Below are 15,794 nucleotides of genomic sequence, written 5' to 3' on the forward strand. Positions count from 1 at the left end.
GAGAAAAGTTGTTCTCTCTTGCCACAAAGGGCAGGACGAGAGACCATGGGTTCAAACTACAGCACGGCAGATTTAGATGAAATCTCAGGAAGAACTTCCTAATGGTAAGAACACTAGGACAGCGGAACAGACGCCTAGGGAGGGTGTGGAAGCTCCGTCACTGAAGATTTTAAAAATGAGGCTGGAGCCATCTGTCTGGGATGGTTTAGACACAACAAATCCTGCATCTTGGCAGGGGGTTAGACTAGATGATCCTTGCAGTCCCTTCTAACCCTATAGTTCGATGATTCTAACACACATGACATTTACCAGTCCTTGCTACAAAGAGGTTCAAGTTTCAGGGACCTGATCCAATGCTCACTGGCATCAGTGGGAGTGTTCCAACTTTGGATCCGACTTTGAGTTAGATTTGAGCCAAGTAGGGGGTCTTAGATCCAGCATACTAGCATGGGCCGAATCATATTCCCCTGGTTGTTTTAACTGGATAAATTATTCACTCCTTTCCCTAAGTTAGCCACCCCAGGTCTGTATTTAAAGGGACAATGGTTAAAAATCCTCCTTAAAAAACCCCCAACCTCTCCTGTGTTCATAAAACCTCAGATCAGTCATTCAAGGTGGAAGATTTAACAAACAGAAAACAAATCCACCTTTCCTCATTTCTGCTGCTTTATCTGTTTTTTGCATTCCACTCAGTTTGGACAGTGTCAAGAAGCCAGGCAGTTGATATATATTTGTTCCTAGTTACTAATCCCTGGGTGCAGTTTTCTGGCCGGTGTTGTGCTGGAGGTCAGATTAGATGATCACAACGGTCCCTTCTAGGATAACCTGATAGCAAGTGTGAAAAATCTGGACGATTTTTTTCCCCCGGGGGCTGCGGGAGGAAGAGGGATAGTTGCATTTATAAGATAAAGCCCCTAATACCAGGATGGGCCCGATAATATTGGGTCATCCTAGTCCCTTCAGGCCTTTGAATCTATTAAGCTATCAATGATCGTATTTGTTTCACAGTTGCACTCAGAAGCCCCAACGAAGACGAGGTCCCCAGCTGTGCTGGACGTCCTGCAAACACAGGCCCTGATCCTGCAAGCTGTCCTATGTGAGGTCAGTGAAACCAGTTGGAGTTCACAAAGACATAGAGGGCTTGTCCTGCACGGAGGTGCTTATACACCAGACATTTACATGTACCTGTAACCCACAGCTGACCTTTGTACAATTATTCATGGGGCTTAAGTGCTTGCAGAATCAGACCCTAAATAAGAGCTTGCAACCAAACCGCATGCATCAACTTTGGTTTCTAGCGAGTCTCCACTTTCCTCTCTCAGGGCCTGATCCAAAGTCCATTCCAGTCAATGGGAGTCTACTGATTTCAATGAGCTTTGGATAAGGTCTCATGCATTAGCAGGAAGCTGCAATGTTTGGATTCAGAATACTGCAGGGGGAATATTTGCACGTCAGGTTTGCATTTGGAACAGCAACACTCACAAGATCATTTTTACTGCTTTTAGGTTGACATAAAAAGGCTTATGTTTTAGAACAAAAGTCTGTGTTTGGGGCTTAGCTGGACCGGAAGGAAAAAAAAATCAAAAGCGTTCTCCTAGTGTGTTTGGGGAGCTGAGAAGGTACGCATTCCACAGGCTCTGTATCAAACAGCCTTTCTACCCGTGTAGATAAAATAATTCCCTAGATCTAATTTTAGAAGATTTGCCATTTTGTGTGGAAAAAAAAGATTTAACTGGAGTCTCATGAAAGTCAAATCAGCAGCATCAAGTTGGGTCTTTTTTTTTTTTTTAAAAAAAAAGACGATTCTTCCTTTAGGTTTAACACATTTCCACATTCTTCCTAGGTGAAGTCATGAACAAAGTCCTTAGACACAAAATGCGCTCCTCTTGGACAGCTTTCATGCCGAGCTTGAATACGAGGGGGAAATGCATACGTAGGGTGCTTAATAGAGTGCTTTGCCTTCTGCAAATATTAATACTCAACCTGCCCCACCACCCCAGGGCTGGAACTGGGTTAGTATCATCTCAATTCTACATATGGGGAAACTGAGGCACAGAGCGGCTAAGAGAGTTGGCCAAGACAGAGGGAATCGGTGCCAGAGCTGGAAACACACATAAATGATGGTGTATTGCCATGGTATAGTATTTGCTAGGAGATCTGAGAGGACCATTTACCAGCCAAGATTGCATGACAAACCAGGTCACACTAGCAAGGGTCCCTGTTGCCACCAAAGTAATTTGGAAGCTATTGCTGATCAGTCGAGCATTTAAATACCTTTGACTCAATTAAAGGGTTTTTTCCACTGACAAGTCTTTTAAATACCAATAAAAGGATCGTTATTAATTTCGGCTAGTGTGACTGGCAGAGCATGGCTTATGAAAGCGTGGGGTCACCCAAGCCTTTGCGAGCCATTAATCCTGCTGGACACAAGCTTTGATAGCAATATTGCCTATAGGGCCTTCTCTACTTATGTTACTGCTGCTGCTGCCGACCATGAGGCTGTGCTGGTGTTAACGGGTTGCAGACACTAGCAGAGACGAGGCTCCGGGATTTGCACCATCACATGATGAGCACCTGCTTTGAGCCAGTTTAGAGGACAGTGGTAAGAACACCTGAAGCCTGTGTAACTAGGTCCTTTGTCTCCCCTCGCTGGATTGCCTGAGCATAAATTCATTTATCTGCTCAACCCCACTGGGAAACTGGGGCAGAGAGAGACTAAGTGACATGCCCAAGGTCACACAGGGGGGCTGTGGCACAGCTAGGAACTGAACACCAGTGTCCTGAGTCCAGTACCTTTCCTGAGCAGCCACAACCTCGTGTGCAGTCGTGGCATTAGACAGGTGGTGGCGTAGCCAGGAGACATCCTTTGCGATCTCTGCTGTTCCCGTCCCTCTTTCAATGCAGATGGCGCCCATCACAGTCTCTAGGCACATTTAGCAATTGAATTAAATGTACTGTCATCCAAAAAAGCCCACTAACAAAGACTCGCTAGAGTTAAACAAGATGGGGTGCATGTAGGGGGGAATCAGAGGCTCCCACGAGAAAACCCGTGCGATGGGACTCAGGAAGTGGGGAATGCAGTGAGATTCCATCCAGTTCTCCTCCTGGAGGAAGGAGGGTACTCAGCATCTGTGGAAACCCCGAAATCTGTTCAGCCCTGCGAGATCCCCAGACGCCCTGTGCTGGCTGGAACCCCAGGCTGGTTCTCCAGCACTGCCGAGCCAGGGGAGGGAGGGTACCCTACACAGGCACGTCTACACTGGATGTGATTGTAGCTTGCGTGGACACACCCAAACAAGATTAAATCTACCTAGCCTGGGCTGTAGCAGGGTGGGCTGTGGGGCAGGCCAGCCACCTGGGTTCTGGAAGGGCTTTTACAGCCCATGCTGCCACGGCTACACTGCTCCCTGCAGGATCCAAGCTAGGTAGATTAAAGCCAGCTAGGGGACATCTCCTCAGGCTGCGATCGCGTACCACGATTGCAGGGAACATAGGGGACTCCTCAGTCCTGGCTTTATTTTTTGTGCTGATCCACCACAGAATTTGGGGGCCAGGATTTGTTTGCCCCCCAACCCACTGTGGGGTCCTGGGAAAGAAGTGGGGGCAGGGAACTCCAGCTTCTGCCCAGCCTGGGGTAGGTCATGCACAGACAGACCCCTCCATGTGTAGATCTGATGGAGGGAGTGGGTCTCCCTGGTGACTGGGGGCGAGCACCGTACCCAGTAAGCCACTGCTCTGCATGGAGTGATGGTGCTTCAAGAGGGTGTGGTCAACATTTTGTGAGGCTGGCTAAGCCCCACCCCCTTCCATGCATCACTTTCAAATGCTAGGCTCCCGCTGGGAAGGTTGACTCAGAGCCGCTCCTCCAGGCCCTCCCCCATTGCTGAACCTAATAAAGCCGGAACATTGCTCACAGTGGTGGTCATTATTTGGCTATATTGGCAGCGTGCAGTAGGCTCTATTCGGCTCCTGAGGTCACCAGGGCCCCTAAGTTTGGAACTTAGCCCAGTATGTGTTATGGGAGTTGTTATGGGTAAAAATCAACAAAACTCTTATAGGAATGATTAACACTAATGAGGAAGGGTGGATCTTTCTGCACTCAGTTTAACGGCAGCACAAGATTTGGGAACAATTTGTTTTTCCTTTTTTCCCAGTGGCATTGTTCAATCAGAGGATCTCCAAGAGCTTCCCAGATATTAATTAGCTAGTTGGGCCTCAGAATCACTGAGGTAGGTATAATGATCCCCATTTTACAGATGACTAAACTGAGATCAGAGAGGTTTAGGGCCAGATTTTCACAGCAGCTCATATCCTGTTTAGACACAGAAATAGGTAGCCAGTTTTTTTCTAATGAGTTTAGCACATTGGGTTGTTTCGTTAACATCCTACTTCCAGGTCAACAGCATGAGACTTGGGAGGAACTGTAAAGTCTTCAGGGTAAGTGGATTGATAAACATCCAGCCATGTACCTATCTCAGAAGGGCTTGCAGCGTGTTTTCCCTTTCTAAAATTGGAGAGAAATAATTGCTAAAGAACTGTCCTGTGGAAGATGGGTGTTTAATAAAATGTTCCCAGGTAGGATCCCCTGCGCCCTGCCAAATGTAGCTCAGTCTGGTTAATTACAGCTCTGGGCAGCGGGGATGGCCAGTGGGAGATAAAAATGTACAGCTTGGCTGTGGCTCTTTTGATGTATCTGGGGAAAATAGCACGGGATCCTGACCGGTTATCCAAACTGCCCAGGTCTAGCAGTGAGCCATGCTCGGGTGAAATGGAGGAGCAGCCACTGGCCTCTGTATTTGCTAAGGTTACATCTGCACTTACCGTTGCCACATTATTTCCTCAATGCTCCAGATAAACCCTGGCACCTGTGAGCGCTCATGCTTCTGCAGTGACTGATTGATGGCTTCCCAGGCATGGGGGAGTTGGTTCCTTTCCGCGCTGCTGGAGCAGAGCAGGGAACTGAAGGGTACCGGTAAGTGTCACACAGAAGCTTTGCTGGGTAATTCGAGGCTGGCCCTCCCTTGTGTCATCACATTCTAGAGGAAGTCATCACATGCTAGAGGCCTGCAATGGACTGGCATGGATACACAACCGTGTAACATACATGCAGAACCCATTCAAGCTACTGCAGACCCTGGCAGCTCCAGGGGCTTTTTCACACCCCTGCCCTGACTTCCTGTTCACCAGGGAGCCTGCCCCCGGCTCCCTTCTGCACTTCCTTCCACCAAGCGTGAGCTCACTGACTTCAACAGGATGTCAGACAGGGATGAATTTGCCTCTGAAGTCTGAGCCCCTGCAGCTCCCTTTGAAATCAGCTGGGGCAGGGAAAGTGCTCAGCCCTGCTGTCAATCACTCCTTAAAGCCCTCAGAATCCAAGCAATGCCAATGGCCACACTCACTTAGGGGAGCACTTCGCAGCTGGCTCACTGGGGATTGAACTGGGAGCCTCCAGAGTTAAAAGCCTACACCGCTACAGCACGAGCTCAGACACCCAGCTGTGGCCATGGAGGAGCAGAGGGTGACCTGTAGCATGTCCCCTGACCAGCCGGTTACACAAAGTACAAGTCCCCTGCAGTCTACCCGCTCTATCTACAGGTCATCCGGAGCCAGGTTGGGAGGGCTGGTTCTTCCAGTGCTCAGGACTCCCTCCTTCAAGAGCACACCGTTCGGTGTGCTCTCCCCCTCGGTATGCTACGGGGCAGATATTGCACATGCTAGTGAGGACAGGAGACTGTTACGCAAGGGCCTAGTGAGGTTAGGAACAGGGGGCCGGATCTGTAGCTGATGAGGCCCCACTGACTTCAAAGAAGCCTCCCTGCAGAGGCCGTGACTCTGATTCTGCGGTCCCGTTGGCGGTATCATCCTGACTACTGCAGCTCCAGAGCATGTCCCCCCAGCAGCTGCTGAGCCAGCAGCAGCTGGCGAGATCCCCTCACTTCCCGCCCCTGCTGGTTCCCAGGAAGCGAGCCCCAGGTGGGTTTCCGATCAAAGACAGCACTTAGAACAGGAGCTGCCAAACACAACCAATGGGTGGGACCTTCCTCCTTTCCCTGGGAGAGTCAGGCTCTGGGGCAGAGCGACTGGCCGGCTGTCTTTGCAGCTTTTTCTCGCGGCTTGTGACGGACTCAGCACTTTGGCATCTGTGCACCAACACGGCGGTGATTAATTTCACCAGGACACGGTGGGATCTTATTAAAGCGAGCTCCAGCACATCCCCAAATCTGCACCCCCCCACCTCATTTCCCCAGGGCGGCTCTCGCCTTTCTTCCCCTCCCTGCCTCCCTGCTTTGCCTTCTCTCTCCGACTAAATTAATCTCCATTGCTCCAAAGGTCTCTCTCTCACACACACCGCTGACCCAAGCTGAAATTGATTTTTCCCCCTAACCCCACACCCCCTGCTGCTTTCTGCCAGCCAAGCAGACAGAGGATTTTATGGTATTTATTTATTTATTTATTTATCTGGAGCAGAAATAGACCTTGGCTTTCTGAGATCTGGGTGGGGGGGTGGGAATAGTTTGCAAATGAAAAATAATTATTTTGAAATAGATTTCAACGTATGAAGGCCACAGTGGCCTGGGGCAGCATTTTGCAGCTGGAACGTCTCCTTGGCGATCGTTTAAGGACCCAAGTGGAGGGATGCAGTTGGTGGGAACTCCCTGCTGATGCTCATCACGGGAGTTTAGTGGCCTGACTTTAGGCATGGGAGCCTGGAGCTCCTAAACTGTAATCCTGACACATACTCATTATGTGACCTCAAGAAAAAAACGTTTAATTTCTCTGCGGCCGTTCCCTCCATCTGCTAACAGGGAAAGCAATGTGCTGTAGGGAATCTCTATTCAGGAAACTTGGATTGGTTCCTGGCTCTGTTTTGTGACCCTGGCCAAGCTACTTCCCCTGTCTGTGCCTCAGTTTTCCATCCTTTGTCTACTTAGATTGTAAGTTCATTGAGGCAGGGACCGTTTCTTAAAATGTGCTTGTACAGTGCCTAGCGCAATGGGGCTATGATTTTCCTTGGGGCTTCTAGATGCTACTGCTTTTTGTAAGCCGAGATGGTCAAAAATGAACATTTCACCAGCAAATGGCTTTTTTCAACAGAACAGATCCTTTTCAGGGAAAATGTCTGTTTTTGCCACAGAGTTTCAGGTTTGCATAGAAAAACTGAAAGCCAAAAAAATGGTAAGCAAGTGAAAGCCAAAAGTTTTGTTTTCCTGGGGGGGAGGTGGGACAAAAAAAACACCAAACAAAACCAATGACAACCCCCCTCCACCCCAAAAAATCTCCTTTTTCAATTTTCATTGGAGAAAAATATCCTTCCCTGACTTCAGCTTATGAGTTCTAAGTATTATTAAGTTCCTCACATGCCTGTAGTGATAACCCTACCGTTACCCCTAAATCATGCCTCTCTCACCTCTTCAAATTCTTCACCCAAGTTAACAGGCGAATAGATGAAGGGGAGCAAGTTGGTATAATTAACAGACTTTAATTGGGTTTTCTTAAGCAAATTCCCTTAATAACTTATTGTAAGGGCCTTTCACAAACTCCCTTTAAAGACACAAAAGCAGAGAGTAAGAATAAGATGGGTCATGCAAAGAGCTTAATAGCAAAGAGCCAGGAGGTCTGTTGTTATATGAACCAGCAGCACTGTTATTCAGTATACTTATTAATGATCTGGAAGACTATATGAAGAATTAGGTGGCAAATTTTGCTGATGATGTGAAGTCACTGGCATTACTCAAGAGTAAGGAGGGCTGTGGGGAACTCTACAAGGAGCAAACACAACCAGATAATTGGGCAATGTGACAGTGGATGAGATAGGACAGAGATAAGAGCGCCGTAATGCTCATTGGGATGAACACCTGAAAATGACCCAGGTGCACTGATGGAGCAGGGATTAATTGAGGAAAGAGAGCTGAGCCCGGCTGGAAACCACTCAGTGAAGACATCAGCTCATTGTTCAGCGGTGGTCAGAAATGTGGATTAGGCATCAGGTGGTCCCTAAGAAAGGGGAAGAGAAATTAGGTGCACTGGACCAAATCCTCTGATGGTGTGAATGCACATAGCTCCAAATGGAGCCACACCAATTCACATCAACTGTAGTTCTTGCCCATTGGTCTTGCATGCTCACCCTGCATGCTGTGCTTTGGTCACTGCCTCTCAAAAGGGACAGAGGAATAGAAAAGGTCCAGAGCAGTGCAACAAAAAATGATGGAGAGACATAGGACAGAAGGACTGTTTGCAAAGAAGGGCAATAGGAGATATGATAGCGGCATCTAAAATAGTAGGGCCAGAACCCCAGCTCGTGGAAATCAACATCTCTCCACGGACTTCAAGGATTTGCACCAGCCCAGGATATGGCCCATAAGGGTTACAAAGAAGGCTGCTTGGATGTCCCAGTTTACCTCATCCTAAAATAGAAAATCAAGGGGGAGCAAATATAAAGACGGCTGAAAGGAACTACTTTGTTCAACTGACCCGTGAAACTTGCTGCTGCAGGAACTTACAGCTCAGGGAGAATCAAAAGAAGATTAAAAATGTATATGTACAAGGAAAGCATCCAGCGCTACTCTGGCTAGGATACCAGTTACCAGGGCTACCACAGCTCCTGTTCCAATGGATTACCAGTTAAGGGTAAGAAAATAAGTCCCTCTCCACTATCCTCCCAGGAGAATTAAAGTTCAGTGAGCTAAGGCCACTTTTCTTCTGAACACAGAGGTTCAATGCACTTGAACTACTGCTCATTAACTTCACACCTTTAGTCGATTCCTCTTAACTTTCCTGAGTGCCCAAGTGTAGACAAGGCCCTAGTGTGCAGCATGGTCTGATACCAGCTCCCGGCTCAGATGGACCCTGAGTCTGCTCTGCCATGGCCGGCACTGCCTCGCTTCCTATCCAGTTGGGTTTATGTCTTCCTCTTTGGGGGGCAAATCATATTTTGCAGCAGTGTTGTCACAATTGGTTACTCATCATTGTTACTGAGCAGCACTCAAATAGCCTGGCACTCACAGCACAAGTGGAAAGACACGGGGTGAAATCCTGGCCCTACTGAAGTCAAGAGCAAAACTCCCACTGACTGCAGTGATTTCACCGATGGCCCCTGTACTGAGGAGCTTCTAGTCTCATGTTTGGCATGATACAGAGCGTGGCCGTGAAGGCAGAAGGAGGATACAGAAGATATAGAAGAAGGAAGGTTAGACAAAACAGGATCACATGGCCTCAGATCAGTTGTGCTCACTTCACAGAGGTTCAGTTATCAGGATATTTGGTATCTTTGGGTTTCAGCTGTTTCCGAATGGATGGAAAGATAGATAGATGGAAAAAGCTAATGTACTCAATGCTTTTTTTGCCTCTGTCTTCACGAACAAGGTCAGCTCCCAGCCTACTGCACTGGGCAGCACAGCATGGGGAGGAGGTGACCAGCCCTCTGTGGAGAAAGAAGTGGTTCAGGACTATTTAGAAAAGCTGGACGTGCACAAGTCCATGGGGCCGGATGCGTTGCATCCCAGCGTGCTAAAGGAGTTGGCGGATGTGATTGCAGAGTCACTGGCCATTATCTTTGAAAACTCATGGTGATCGGGGGAAGTCCCAGATGACTGGAAAAAGGCTAATGTAGTGCCCATCTTTAAAAAAGGGAAGAAGGAGGATCCTGGGAACTACAGGCCAGTCAGCCTCACCTCAGTCCCTGGAAAAATCATGGAGCAGGTCCTCAAGGAATCAATTCTGAAGCACTTAGAGGAGAGGAAAGTGATCAGGAACAGTCAGCATGGATTCACCAAGGGCAAGTCATGCCTGACTAATCTAATTGCCTTCTATGACGAGATAACTGGTTCTGTGGATGAAGGGAAAGCAGTGGACGTGATGTTCCTTGACTTTAGCAAAGCTTTTGACACAGTCTCCCACAGTATTCTTGCCAGCAAGTTAAAGAAGTATGGGCTGGATGAATGGACTATAAGGTGGATAAAGTTGGCTAAATTGTCGGGCTCAATGGGTGGTGATCAATGGCTCCATGTCTAGTTGGCAGCCGGTATCAAGTGGAGTGCCCCAAGGGTCGGTCCTGGGGCCGGTTTTATTCAATATCTTCATAAATGATCTGGAGGATGGTGTGGATTGCACCCTCAGCAAATTTGCAGATGATACTAAACTGGGAGGAGAGGTAGATACACTGGAGGGTAGGGATAGGATACAGAGAGACCTAGACAAATTGGAGGATTGGGCCAAAAGAAATCTGATGAGGTTCAACAAGGACAAGTGCAGAGTCCTGCACTTAGGTTGGAAGAATCCAATGCACCGCTACAGACTAGGGACTGAATGGCTCGGCAGCAGTTCTGCAGAAAAGGACCTAGGGGTTACAGTGGACGAGAAGCTGGATATGAGTCAACAGTGTGCCCTTGTTGCCAAGAAGGCCAATGGCATTTTGGGATGTATAAGTAGGGGCATTGCCAGCAGATTGAGGGACAGGATCATTCCGCTCTATTCGACATTGGTGAGGCCTCATCTGGAGTATTGTGTCCAGTTTTGGGCCCCACACTACAAGACGGATGTGAAAAGATTGGAAAATGTCCAGCAGAAGGCAAAAAAAATGATTAGGGGACTGGAACACATGACTTATGAGGAGAGGCTGAGGGAACTGGGATTGTTTAGTCTGGGGAAGAGAAGAATGAGGGGGATTTGATAGCTGCTTTCAACTACCTGAAAGGGGGTTCCAAAGAGGATGGCTCTAGACTGTTCTCAGTGGTAGCAGATGACAGAACAAGGAGTATGGTCTCAAGTTGCAGTGGGGGAGGTTTAGGTTGGATATTAGGAAAAACTTTTTCACTAGGAGGGTGGTGAAACACTGGAATGTATTACCTAGGGAGGTGGTGGAATCTCCTTCCTTAGAAGTTTTTAAGGCCTGGCTTGACAAAGCCCTGGCTGGGATGATTTAATTGGGGATTGGTCCTGCTTTGAGCAGGGGGTTGGACTAAATGACCTCCTGAGGTCCCTTCCAGCCCTGATATTCTATGATTCTATGATAGATAGATACGCTCAAGTCACAAAATGAGAATCCAGTTGATTCCAGCCTGTCTCTCATCAGATGGAGACGCGGATGGAATTAATGTCGGGTGACCATCAGAAAGTGTGGTTTGCCTTCTTAGCACGTATCCAAAGCTCTGTGCTCTGGGAATTGGGTCAAAAGGGCTCCATTGATCCCGTGAAATCTCCAGCACTCTTTAGAGCCAAGGGTGCTGGAACAGCTTTTATAGTGGGGGTGCTGTGAGCCATTGAATAAAACTGTAAACCTTGGATATAATGGAAACCACTTCAAGCCAGGAGGTGCAGCGCACCCACCCCCGCCCGCCCTTCCAATTCCAGCATGGAGCTAGTCAGATTGGAAATAGTGCAGTGAGATCCTGGCACTTCCTATTCCGTCCCCAAACCCAGAAAAGCAGCAGGAAGGTTTCCAACTAAAGATCACGGAGGAACTTTGTTTCATTATTTCCCATCTCACTACAGTAGCGGTGCTGGGCCTGAGGGCTGCTCGACAGCTCAAGTCTCATCGCATGATGCCAACCGCCCCAGAGCTTTCCCTGGCCCCGGAACCCTTTTGTCCGGGTGCGGTATCTCTTTAAGAATGCTGCTGAGCTTGCTCCAGCGCCAGGCCCCAGCATGTGCTCTTCAGAAACCCATAAACCCCTGCATCAATGGCCGGACTGCAAAGTGCAGCTGCTCTGGGGAGCCATAACTTACTGGCCTCTCTTGCTCTAATCTACCGTCATTACGTAAGGCACTCACCACTAAAACTCCCTGCGGTATAAGGGCCTAACCCCCTCCCAGTAATTATAAAAGCCTCAATTATAGCTGCCCGTGGTTGGATCGTGCACTGGAGAGTCCGGCCCTGCCCCCACCCCTGCTGAGCTGACTTGGGAGTGCTGGGAAGGACATAGCGTGCTCAGCAGGAGGAGGTGAAGGGGGGGTTAGGAGGGCACGGCTCCGATGCCTCCGTTGAGGAATTGCACTCGCAGGCTCTGGCTGGATTCCCATGCAAACCGCCTCAGCCAGGCCGGGGGTGGTCAGAGTGACAGGTTGCAGGGGGTGCAGGGAAGGGGTCATGGGCTTTGAAGGATCTATTGATGGTAACAGAAGGGGGCCCATGTTCAGACCTGACGAACACCGGGTGCAACTCTGTCACCATCATCAGGAACGGGCCCCGAGGGAGTCCCCAGGGCCAAACAGCCTGGCGTGTAGGGGAAGTTCAGTGCTCCTGGCACGGGCACTGACTCCGTGGGTGCTCTGGGGCCCAAGCACCCGGGGGGGAAACGTGGGTGCTCAGCACCCACCAGTCACAGCTGTTCAGCTGGGCCGCTGTTAAGCTGTTGAGTGGGGCTGCCAATCAGCTGTTTGGTGGCGGGACTCAAGGAGACAGCAGTGAGTGGCGGGTAGGGGGCCTCAAGGGAGGGGGCAGAGCAGGGGCAGGATCTCGGGGGAAGGGGCGGAGTGGGGGTGGGGCCTCGGGGGTGGAGTGGGGAGTGAAGCACCCACCAGGAAAAATAAAAGTCAGCACTCCTGAAATATCCCGTTTGATGGGCTTTGATGATGGGCTTTGAACGACGAGGAGTCCGGTGGCACCTTAAAGATGAACACATTTATTTGGGCATAAGCTTTTGTGGGTAAAAACCCCACCTCTTCAGGGCTTTGAACAGCAGGCCTGTGGAAGAGTGGGAGGCTCAGGAGATTGGGACTCGGATCTGGCACCTTCTTGGTTCTGTTCAGGCTAGTAGTGACCCAAAGCCCCTTCTGGCTGAGGGATGCCACGCGCAATGCGACGGCTCCTGATGGGGTGGAGTCCGCCCGCCAGCTGGCTGCGTAAGCAGAGAGGCGAAGGAAAATGGGGCATGGACATTCATCGAGCCAAGGCCCCCTGAGACAATTGCTCCAGATCAGGCACAGTAAAAGGGGCCAAGGACTGGACAGAGCTTGCCTTCCCCTCCCACCCCGTGGTCTCTGCATGGCAGGGTGGGGGGCATGTCGGCATGGGGTGCTCTGTGCAGAAGCAGGAGAGGCTGGTCTCCAGTGAGTTCAGCCCCAGGTTCCACCGGCACTGAAGCCCCAGTAGAAAGCACCCCGGGGCTCTGGAACAAGGGGCGGGGAGAGGAGGGTCCGGGACCCCCCGCCCCCCCCACCGTCCCCTTGCTGCTGGAAGCGAGAGTCACAGCAGCAGCGTCCCCGATCTGAGAGGAAACCCTTCTCCTGCAGGGATAGGGCTCCCCACCTCCTCCCGAGGGCCAGCCTGGCTTTGAAACACAGGGCCGGGGACCAGGTGGGGAAGCTGGCGCCGAACTGCCTCCCAAAGCAAGTTCAGCCGAGGGACTGAGTCAGCAACTCTCCCCTCAGGAACTGGTTCCTCAGCAGGTTCCAGGAGGTGTCTCAAGGACAGAGGAAGCCAGATGGATGACAGGCCTTTGACAGAACGGCTCGGCAGAGCATGCCGGGGAGGATGAGGGAGGGTGGCCTGGGGGATGGCAAAAGAGATTTGGACTGCAAACACGCAGTGTGCTCATTCGTACAGGAGGAGAGTGGGGAGCCATCCGCAGCCTGGCACCGGCGTCCACAGAGGCCAGCACATTGTCGCCAGTTGGCTTCCTGGCGAGCCTGGAGGGCGGGGAAGGGGTGCATGGGCACAGGCCAGAATCCCCCTTTCACAGGCAGGCGTGTGCGAGGGGCTGGGATCAGTCGGTGCAGCTGTAACCTGCACAGCTCCTGGGTGTGGTGTTGTGTCATATCTAATGGCACTGAGACCACGTGGAGAGAGAGATCAAATGACGACCGGGTTCTGTTGACGTTACCCAGCCACCCTCCTTGCACAGAAACCTCGGGAAAGGGATGATGCTCCCTAGGTCAGAGAACCGGGGCAGACTCTTGGTCCGTCCAGTCTAGCATCCTGCCATCTCCTGCCATTGTCACAGGCCACTGGTCCATCATATCCTGCAGCCTGAAGCGGCCTAGGTAAGGGAGTGATGTATTCCAGGGCAGTGTCTAGACGATCCCTGATCATCGATGATCTATGGTACAGTCGCTCCTAGAGGCTCCAATGGAGAGCAGGCCCCGTTGTGCTGGGCGCTGCACAGAAGCCCAGTGACAGCCGTGCCCTGCCCTGCCCTGAAGAGCTTCCAGTCCAAATACAAAGACGGACAGAGGGTGGGAGAAATGAAGGCGTAGCCTCATCCATTCCTCAGAGGGAAACTGAGGCACAAAGTGTCTGAACACACAAAAGAAGTTAGATGCCGACATCCCTATTATAGGTGCCTAAGTGCCAGTTTTGTCTCCCCTGCAACACACAGAACTCCTGCCTGCCCCTGGAGGTGCCTCACTCAGGGCCTAAGTTTTCAGAGTAACAGTTCCTCTAGGCGCCTTTGATTTTCTCTGCAGGCCTCCGCACGGCTGCCTCCCACTAGGTGTCTGGACTCCTCTCTCCTGCCTGAGCCCCAGAGTGATTCGCAAAGCAGGGGAAGGCAGGTGTTCGGCCCCCTCAGTCACACGCGGGGATCAGTCCGGTATGCAGCCTCTGACTGTGGATAAATACTTACAGAGTCCTTGGGCCAGAGAGAGACCAATTGCCTGTGTCTGGGAAGCAGTAGGATCCATTCCCAGAACCCTCTGAACCCAGACCACTGCAAGAGTCACTGACCAGAATATCCTGCACTTGGCCAGAGCAGATGGGACCTCACAGGGCCTTTTCCTAGGATTCTGCTGAGCCAGATGGATAATTTGATGAGGCAATAGGGCTAACCACTGAAGTGCTTTTAATCAGCAGACCTCAAAGAGCTGCCCAATCTTTAGCGTCTTTATCTCCATTTCACAAAGGGGGAACTGAGGCACAGAGAGGCTAAGTGCCTCACCAAAGAAGTTTCTAGCCAGGCAGGGGCTTGAATCTGGGTCTCTCAAGGCTTAAATTAGTGTCCTAACCACTAGACCACCCTTCCTCTTAACCTAGCCCTCGTTTCAGCAGGCTCACAGCCCAAGCTAACACAACATAGACTCCATGTGCAATCCCACATCTCTCCCTGCTCCCCTCTCTCCATCTCTGCACTGATGCTGCTCCACCACGGCAGGAGACCAACACAGAGGCAAGAAAAGGAAATAAGAACTAGTTCTGATTGCCTGCAGGGCCTGTGACCGATGAAGTAATGTGAACGTTTGGGATGAAATCCTATTCATCAAAGGAAATCTCTCTGGTTCCTTAACACACAGACCTTATCTCTGGCCATTTACTGGATCGATGGGACCTGCTCAGACGCCCCTATGCCCCCAAAAAACATTTACCCAAATGAAACATTTATATATGCATTTGATCTCGAAAATGTAATTACCAGGCTCCGGCCATTGATCGTGTCAGAGCTTATTGACAGGCCCTGATGATTGATAGGCCAGTGCTCGGAGAGTCCTTACCTGACTCCTCTGGACGAGGGATCTCCAAAGGCAGCCAATGAAGCGCTTCTCATCTGTCTCGGTCCCATTCTGGGAATGCACCCTCTGGCTGGGGCAGGTCCCGCCGGAACCCATAATCCCCGTTCCTGGGTTGTCTGGAAGGGATTGCTCCAGGGACCCAAATCCCTGCTCCCTCTAGCACGTAGCATGCCACCTCCCCAGCTCCTCCAGCCCAGGGAACAAAGGACCCAGACTCAGGTCCCGTGTAACCCCGGCCTGCTTGGTGGGGCACCCTGTCCCCCTCTAGTGGCGGCGATTGCATCTTTTAGGTCAGGCAGTAGAGGCTCATGCATTAAACCCCAGAGGTCCTAGGTTCAAGCCCAGCTGATGAC

Source organism: Lepidochelys kempii, chromosome 2 (assembly GCF_965140285.1).
Source record: "Lepidochelys kempii isolate rLepKem1 chromosome 2, rLepKem1.hap1, whole genome shotgun sequence".
Taxonomy (NCBI): domain Eukaryota; kingdom Metazoa; phylum Chordata; order Testudines; family Cheloniidae; genus Lepidochelys; species Lepidochelys kempii.